This window comes from Hyperolius riggenbachi, chromosome 12, assembly GCF_040937935.1.
Source record: "Hyperolius riggenbachi isolate aHypRig1 chromosome 12, aHypRig1.pri, whole genome shotgun sequence".
Taxonomy (NCBI): Eukaryota; Metazoa; Chordata; class Amphibia; order Anura; family Hyperoliidae; genus Hyperolius; species Hyperolius riggenbachi.
In genome coordinates, this window is record NC_090657.1 from 163,943,129 (window position 1) to 163,951,896 (window position 8,768).

An 8,768-nucleotide genomic window follows, 5' to 3' on the forward strand; every position below is an offset into this window, starting at 1 on the left:
AGGGGAGGTTAGTGTTGGGCATTAGGAGAGGAGGTTAGTGTTAGGCATTAGGAGGAAGGTTAGTGTTAGGCATTAGGAGGAGAGGTTAGTGTTGGCATTAGGAGGGGGGTTAGTGTTAGGCATTAGGAGGGGAGGTTATTGTTAGGCATTAGGAGGGGAGGTTATTGTTAGGTATTAGAAGGGAAGTTAGTGTTAGGCATTAGGAGGGGAGGTTACTGTTAGGCATTAGGAGGGAGGTTAGGGTTAGGCGAGAGGTTACTGTTAGGCATTAGGAGGGAGGTTAGGGTTAGGCGAGAGGTTAGTGTGTTAGGCATTAGGATGGAGGTTTGTGTTAGGCATTAGGAGGGGAGGTTATTGTAGTGTTAGGCATTAGGAGGGAGGTTAGTGTAAGGCATTAGGAGGGAGGTTAGTGTTAGGCATTACGATGGAGGTCAGTGTAAGGCATTAGGAGGGAGGTTAGTGTTAGGCATTAGGAGGGAGGTTAGTGTAAGGCATTAGGAGGGAGTTAGTGTTAGGCATTACAATGGAGGTTAGTGTAAGGCATTAGGAGGGAGGTTAGTGTTAGGCATTAGGAGGGAGGTTATTGTAAGGCATTAGGAGGGAGGTTAGTGTAAGGCATTAGGAGGGAGGTTAGTGTTAGGAGGGAGGTTAGTGTTAGGCATTAGGAGGAGAGGTTAGTGTTGGCATTAGGAGGGGGGTTAGTGTTAGGCATTAGGAGGGGAGGTTATTGTTAGGCATTAGGAGGGAAGGTTATTGTTAGGTATTAGAAGGGAGGTTAGTGTTAGGCATTAGGAGGGGAGGTTATTGTTAGGCATTAGGAGGGGGTTAGGCATTAGGAGGGGAGGTTATTGTTAGGTATTAGAAGGGAAGTTAGTGTTAGGCATTAGGAGGGGAGGTTACTGTTAGGCATTAGGAGGGAGGTTAGGGTTAGGCGAGAGGTTACTGTTAGGCATTAGGAGGGAGGTTAGGGTTAGGCGAGAGGTTAGTGTTAGGCATTAGGATGGAGGTTTGTGTTAGGCATTAGGAGGGGAGGTTATTGTAGTGTTAGGCATTAGGAGGGAGGTTAGTGTAAGGCATTAGGAGGGAGGTTAGTGTTAGGCATTAGGAGGGGAGGTTATTGTTAGGCATTAGGAGGGGGTTAGGCATTAGGAGGGGAGGTTATTGTTAGGTATTAGAAGGGAAGTTAGTGTTAGGCATTAGGAGGGGAGGTTACTGTTAGGCATTAGGAGAGAGGTTAGGGTTAGGCGAGAGGTTACTGTTAGGCATTAGGAGGGAGGTTAGGGTTAGGCGAGAGGTTAGTGTTAGGCATTAGGATGGAGGTTTGTGTTAGGCATTAGGAGGGGAGGTTATTGTAGTGTTAGGCATTAGGAGGGAGGTTAGTGTAAGGTATTAGGAGGGAGGTTAGTGTTAGGCATTAGGAGGGGAGGTTATTGTTAGGCATTAGGAGGGGGTTAGGCATTAGGAGGGGAGGTTATTGTTAGGTATTAGAAGGGAAGTTAGTGTTAGGCATTAGGAGGGGAGGTTACTGTTAGGCATTAGGAGGGAGGTTAGGGTTAGGCGAGAGGTTACTGTTAGGCATTAGGAGGGAGGTTAGGGTTAGGCGAGAGGTTAGTGTTAGGCATTAGGATGGATGTTTGTGTTAGGCATTAGGAGGGGAGGTTATTGTAGTGTTAGGCATTAGGAGGGAGGTTAGTGTAAGGCATTAGGTGGGAGGTTAGTGTTAGGCATTACGATGGAGGTTAGTGTAAGGCATTAGGAGGGAGGTTAGTGTTAGGCATTAGGAAGGAGGTTAGTGTAAGGCATTAGGAGGGAGTTAGTGTTAGGCATTACAATGGAGGTTAGTATAAGGCATTAGGAGGGAGGTTAGTGTTAGGCATTAGGAGGGGAGGTTACTGTTAGGCATTAGGAGGGAGGTTAGGGTTAGGCGAGAGGTTACTGTTAGGCATTAGGAGGGAGGTTAGGGTTAGGCGAGAGGTTAGTGTTAGGCATTAGGATGGAGGTTTGTGTTAGGCATTAGGAGGGGAGGTTATTGTAGTGTTAGGCATTAGGAGGGAGGTTAGTGTAAGGCATTACGATGGAGGTTAGTGTAAGGCATTAGGAGGGAGGTTAGTGTTAGGCATTAGGAGGGAGGTTAGTGTAAGGCATTAGGAGGGAGTTAGTGTTAGGCATTACAATGGAGGTTAGTGTAAGGCATTAGGAGGGAGGTTAGTGTTAGGCATTAGGAGAGAGGTTAGTGTAAGGCATTAGGAGGGAGGTTAGTGTAAGGCATTAGGAGGGAGGTTAGTGTTAGGAGGGAGGTTAGTGTTAGGCATTAGGAGGAGAGGTTAGTGTTGGCATTAGAAGGGGGGTTAGTGTTAGGCATTAGGAGGGGAGGTTATTGTTAGGCATTAGGAGGGAAGGTTATTGTTAGGTATTAGAAGGGAGGTTAGTGTTAGGCATTAGGAGGGGAGGTTATTGTTAGGCATTAGGAGGGGGTTAGGCATTAGGAGGGGAGGTTATTGTTAGGTATTAGAAGGGAAGTTAGTGTTAGGCATTAGGAGGGGAGGTTACTGTTAGGCATTAGGAGGGAGGTTAGGGTTAGGCGAGAGGTTACTGTTAGGCATTAGGAGGGAGGTTAGGGTTAGGCGAGAGGTTAGTGTTAGGCATTAGGATGGAGGTTTGTGTTAGGCATTAGGAGGGGAGGTTATTGTAGTGTTAGGCATTAGGAGGGAGGTTAGTGTAAGGCATTACGATGGTTAGGAGGGAGGTTAGTGTTAGGCATTAGGAGGGAGGTTAGTGTAAGGCATTAGGAGGGAGTTAGTGTTAGGCATTACAATGGAGGTTAGTGTAAGGCATTAGGAGGGAGGTTAGTGTTAGGCATTAGGAGAGAGGTTAGTGTAAGGCATTAGGAGGGAGGTTAGTGTAAGGCATTAGGAGGGAGGTTAGTGTTAGGAGGGAGGTTACTGTTAGGCATTAGGAGGGAGGTTAGGGTTAGGCGAGAGGTTACTGTTAGGCATTAGGAGGGAGGTTAGGGTTAGGCGAGAGGTTAGTGTGTTAGGCATTAGGATGGAGGTTTGTGTTAGGCATTAGGAGGGGAGGTTATTGTAGTGTTAGGCATTAGGAGGGAGGTTAGTGTAAGGCATTAGGAGGGAGGTTAGTGTTAGGCATTAGGAGGGAGGTTAGTGTAAGGCATTAGGAGGGAGTTAGTGTTAGGCATTACAATGGAGGTTAGTGTAAGGCATTAGGAGGGAGGTTAGTGTTAGGCATTAGGAGGGAGGTTATTGTAAGGCATTAGGAGGGAGGTTAGTGTAAGGCATTAGGAGGGAGGTTAGTGTTAGGAGGGAGGTTAGTGTTAGGCATTAGGAGGAGAGGTTAGTGTTGGCATTAGGAGGGGGGTTAGTGTTAGGCATTAGGAGGGGAGGTTATTGTTAGGCATTAGGAGGGAAGGTTATTGTTAGGTATTAGAAGGGAGGTTAGTGTTAGGCATTAGGAGGGGAGGTTATTGTTAGGCATTAGGAGGGGGTTAGGCATTAGGAGGGGAGGTTATTGTTAGGTATTAGAAGGGAAGTTAGTGTTAGGCATTAGGAGGGGAGGTTACTGTTAGGCATTAGGAGGGAGGTTAGGGTTAGGCGAGAGGTTACTGTTAGGCATTAGGAGGGAGGTTAGGGTTAGGCGAGAGGTTAGTGTTAGGCATTAGGATGGAGGTTTGTGTTAGGCATTAGGAGGGGAGGTTATTGTAGTGTTAGGCATTAGGAGGGAGGTTAGTGTAAGGCATTAGGAGGGAGGTTAGTGTTAGGCATTAGGAGGGGAGGTTATTGTTAGGCATTAGGAGGGGGTTAGGCATTAGGAGGGGAGGTTATTGTTAGGTATTAGAAGGGAAGTTAGTGTTAGGCATTAGGAGGGGAGGTTACTGTTAGGCATTAGGAGAGAGGTTAGGGTTAGGCGAGAGGTTACTGTTAGGCATTAGGAGGGAGGTTAGGGTTAGGCGAGAGGTTAGTGTTAGGCATTAGGATGGAGGTTTGTGTTAGGCATTAGGAGGGGAGGTTATTGTAGTGTTAGGCATTAGGAGGGAGGTTAGTGTAAGGTATTAGGAGGGAGGTTAGTGTTAGGCATTAGGAGGGGAGGTTATTGTTAGGCATTAGGAGGGGGTTAGGCATTAGGAGGGGAGGTTATTGTTAGGTATTAGAAGGGAAGTTAGTGTTAGGCATTAGGAGGGGAGGTTACTGTTAGGCATTAGGAGGGAGGTTAGGGTTAGGCGAGAGGTTACTGTTAGGCATTAGGAGGGAGGTTAGGGTTAGGCGAGAGGTTAGTGTTAGGCATTAGGATGGATGTTTGTGTTAGGCATTAGGAGGGGAGGTTATTGTAGTGTTAGGCATTAGGAGGGAGGTTAGTGTAAGGCATTAGGTGGGAGGTTAGTGTTAGGCATTACGATGGAGGTTAGTGTAAGGCATTAGGAGGGAGGTTAGTGTTAGGCATTAGGAAGGAGGTTAGTGTAAGGCATTAGGAGGGAGTTAGTGTTAGGCATTACAATGGAGGTTAGTATAAGGCATTAGGAGGGAGGTTAGTGTTAGGCATTAGGAGGGGAGGTTACTGTTAGGCATTAGGAGGGAGGTTAGGGTTAGGCGAGAGGTTACTGTTAGGCATTAGGAGGGAGGTTAGGGTTAGGCGAGAGGTTAGTGTTAGGCATTAGGATGGAGGTTTGTGTTAGGCATTAGGAGGGGAGGTTATTGTAGTGTTAGGCATTAGGAGGGAGGTTAGTGTAAGGCATTACGATGGAGGTTAGTGTAAGGCATTAGGAGGGAGGTTAGTGTTAGGCATTAGGAGGGAGGTTAGTGTAAGGCATTAGGAGGGAGTTAGTGTTAGGCATTACAATGGAGGTTAGTGTAAGGCATTAGGAGGGAGGTTAGTGTTAGGCATTAGGAGAGAGGTTAGTGTAAGGCATTAGGAGGGAGGTTAGTGTAAGGCATTAGGAGGGAGGTTAGTGTTAGGAGGGAGGTTAGTGTTAGGCATTAGGAGGAGAGGTTAGTGTTGGCATTAGAAGGGGGGTTAGTGTTAGGCATTAGGAGGGGAGGTTATTGTTAGGCATTAGGAGGGAAGGTTATTGTTAGGTATTAGAAGGGAGGTTAGTGTTAGGCATTAGGAGGGGAGGTTATTGTTAGGCATTAGGAGGGGGTTAGGCATTAGGAGGGGAGGTTATTGTTAGGTATTAGAAGGGAAGTTAGTGTTAGGCATTAGGAGGGGAGGTTACTGTTAGGCATTAGGAGGGAGGTTAGGGTTAGGCGAGAGGTTACTGTTAGGCATTAGGAGGGAGGTTAGGGTTAGGCGAGAGGTTAGTGTTAGGCATTAGGATGGAGGTTTGTGTTAGGCATTAGGAGGGGAGGTTATTGTAGTGTTAGGCATTAGGAGGGAGGTTAGTGTAAGGCATTACGATGGTTAGGAGGGAGGTTAGTGTTAGGCATTAGGAGGGAGGTTAGTGTAAGGCATTAGGAGGGAGTTAGTGTTAGGCATTACAATGGAGGTTAGTGTAAGGCATTAGGAGGGAGGTTAGTGTTAGGCATTAGGAGAGAGGTTAGTGTAAGGCATTAGGAGGGAGGTTAGTGTAAGGCATTAGGAGGGAGGTTAGTGTTAGGAGGGAGGTTAGTGTTAGGCATTAGGAGGAGAGGTTAGTGTTGGCATTAGGAGGGGGTTAGTGTTAGGCATTAGGAGGGGAGGTTATTGTTAGGCATTAGGAGGGAAGGTTATTGTTAGGTATTAGAAGGGAGGTTAGTGTTAGGCATTAGGAGGGGAGGTTATTGTTAGGCATTAGGAGGGAGGTTAGGGTTAGGCGAGAGGGTAGTGTTAGGCATTAGGATGGAGGTTAGTGTTAGGCATTAGGAGGGGAGGTGGTAGTTAGGCATTAAGAGGGTTAGGGTTAAGCATTAGGAGGGAGGTTAATGTTAGGCATTAGGAGGGGGTTAGTGCTAGGCATTAGGAGGGAGGTTAATGTTAGGCAATAGGAGGGGGTTAGTGTTGGGCATTAGGAGGGGGGGTTAGTGTTAGGCATTAGGAGGGGAGGTTAGTTTTATGCATTAGGAGGGGGTTAGGGTTAGGCATTAGGAGAGAGGTTAGCGTTAGGCATTAGGATGGAGGTTAGTGTTAGGCATTAGGAGGGGAGGTTGTAGTTAGGCATTAGGAGGGAGGTTAATGTTAAGCATTAGGAGGGGGTTAGGCATTAGGAGGGGAGGTTACAGTTAGGCATTAGGATGGAGGTTAGTGTTAGGCATTAGGAGGGGAGGTTAGTGTTAGGCATTAGGAAGAGAGGTTAGTTTTAGGCATTAGGAGGGGAGTTAGGGTTAGGCATTAGAAGGGGGGGTTAGTGTTAGGCATTAGGAGGGGAGGTTTGTGTTAGGCATTAGGAGGGGAGGTTATTGTAGTGTTAGGCATTAGGAGGGAGGTTAGTGTAAGGCATTAGGAGGGAGGTTAGTGTAAGGCATTAGGATGGAGGTTAGTGTAAGGCATTAGGAGGGAGGTTAGTGTTAGGCATTAGGAGGGAGGTTAGTGTAAGGCATTAGGAGGGAGTTAGTGTTAGCTATTACAATGGAGGTTAGTGTAAGGCATTAGGAGGGAGGTTAGTGTTAGGCATTAGGAGGGAGGTTAGTGTAAGGCATTAGGAGGGAGGTTAGTATAAGGCATTAGGAGGGAGGTTAGTGTAAGGCATTAGGAGGTTAGTGTTAGGCATTAGGAGGGGAGGTTAGTATTAGGCATTAGTAGGAGGGTCAAGGTAAGGCATTAAGATGGGGGTGAGGGTTAAGCACTAGGAGGGGAAGGTACAAGTTAGAATGGGTGCCAGGTATTGCATAGTCAAATATTGGTAAATATCTAAATTACCAATATACAGCTGCATCACTCGGCGACTCAGATTTTAACTACCTATTGTAAGTTACAGAAGCATAGGAAAAAAACGAATTTATAGTGCATTTTACTCTAATAGAAATTTACATTTATATATCTGTATGTTAAATTTTAAAAATTTTCGCAATAGTTTCCCTTTATTAGGGTTTATTAGATTCAATTATTACATTAAAACTAACATCTAATCTATTAAGAACGTCTTATAGTGTACCCCCCCTTAACACAGCTATCCTGGTATACTGCAATGTTATGTAATCTTTCGGTGACAAGATTCCACCCCCTCCCGTTCTCCTTTGTATAATGATGTTATTTCGAGCTGTTTAGGTGACAACATAAGTGACAAGGACGATAGAGAGATGAAAGATGGCTGATAAAAGCAAGCACGAGCCCTGATCAATGTCACATAGACACACAGGAACATTGGGGCACCGAATGTGCTTTCATCACTGGATGGCTAATCATAAAGGACATTAGTGTAAGACTGACGCAAGACATGGCAGCTTACTTCCAGGGGAATACAGCACTGATTAGTTCAATGAGGAGCAGCATAATGCGATGCAGCACATCCTACCCCGAGGAGCAGCATAATGGGATGCAGCACATACTACCTTGAAAAGCAGCATAATGCAATGCAGCACATACTACCTCGAGGAGCAGCATAATGCGATGCAGCACATACTACCCTAAGGAACAGCATAATGTGATGCAGCACATACTACCCTGAGGAGCAGCATAATGCGATGCAGAACATACTTCCACGAGGAGCAGCATAACGTGATGCCATACATACTACCTCGAAGAGCAGCATAAAGTGATGCAGCACATACTACCCCGAGGAGCAGCATAACGCGATGCCGCACACACTACCCTGAGAAGCAGCATAATGGGATGCAGCACACACTACCCTAAGGAGCAGCATAATGTGATGCCGCACACACTACCCGAGGAGCAGCATAATATGATACAGCACACACTACCCCGAGGAGCAGTATAATGCGATGCAGAACATACTACCCCGAGGAGCAGCATAATGTGATGCAGCACATACTACCCAGAGGGGCCGCATAATGTAATGCTGCACATACTACCGCGGGAGCAGCAAAATGCGATGTAGCGCAAACTACCCCGAGGAGCCGCATAATGCAATTCTGCACATAACATCCCAAGGAGCAGCATAATGTTATGCAGCAAACACTACCCCAAGCAGCCGCATGTGATGCCGCACACACTACCCCGAGGAGCAGCATAATGTGATGCAGCACATACTACCCCGGGGAACAGCATAACGCAATGCAGCACATACTACCCCAAGGAACAGCATAATGTACTGCCGCAAACACTACCCCGAGGAGCAGCATAATACAATGCAGCACATACTACCCCGAGGAACAGCATAATGCAATGCAGCACATACTACCCAAGGAACAGCATAATGCGATGCCACACACACTACCCTCAGGAGCGGAATAACGCGATGCCATACATACTACCCCGAGGAGCAGCATAATGCGATGCCATACATACTACCCCGAGGACTAGGAGCAGCATACTGCAATGCTGCACACACTACCCCGAGGAGCAGCATAATGCGATGCCATACACAATACCCCGAGGAGCAGCATAATGTGATGCAGCACATACTACCCCGAGGAGCAGCATAATGCGATGCAGCACATACTACCCCGAAGAACAGCATAATGCGATGCAGCACATACTACCCCGAAGAACAGCATAATGTGATGCCGCACACACTACCCCGAGGAGCAGCATAATGCGATGCAGCACATACTACCCCGAGGAGCAGCATAATGCGATGCAGCACATACTACCCCGAAGAACAGCATAATGTGATGCCGCACACACTACCCCCAGGAGCCGCACAACGCAATGCCATACAT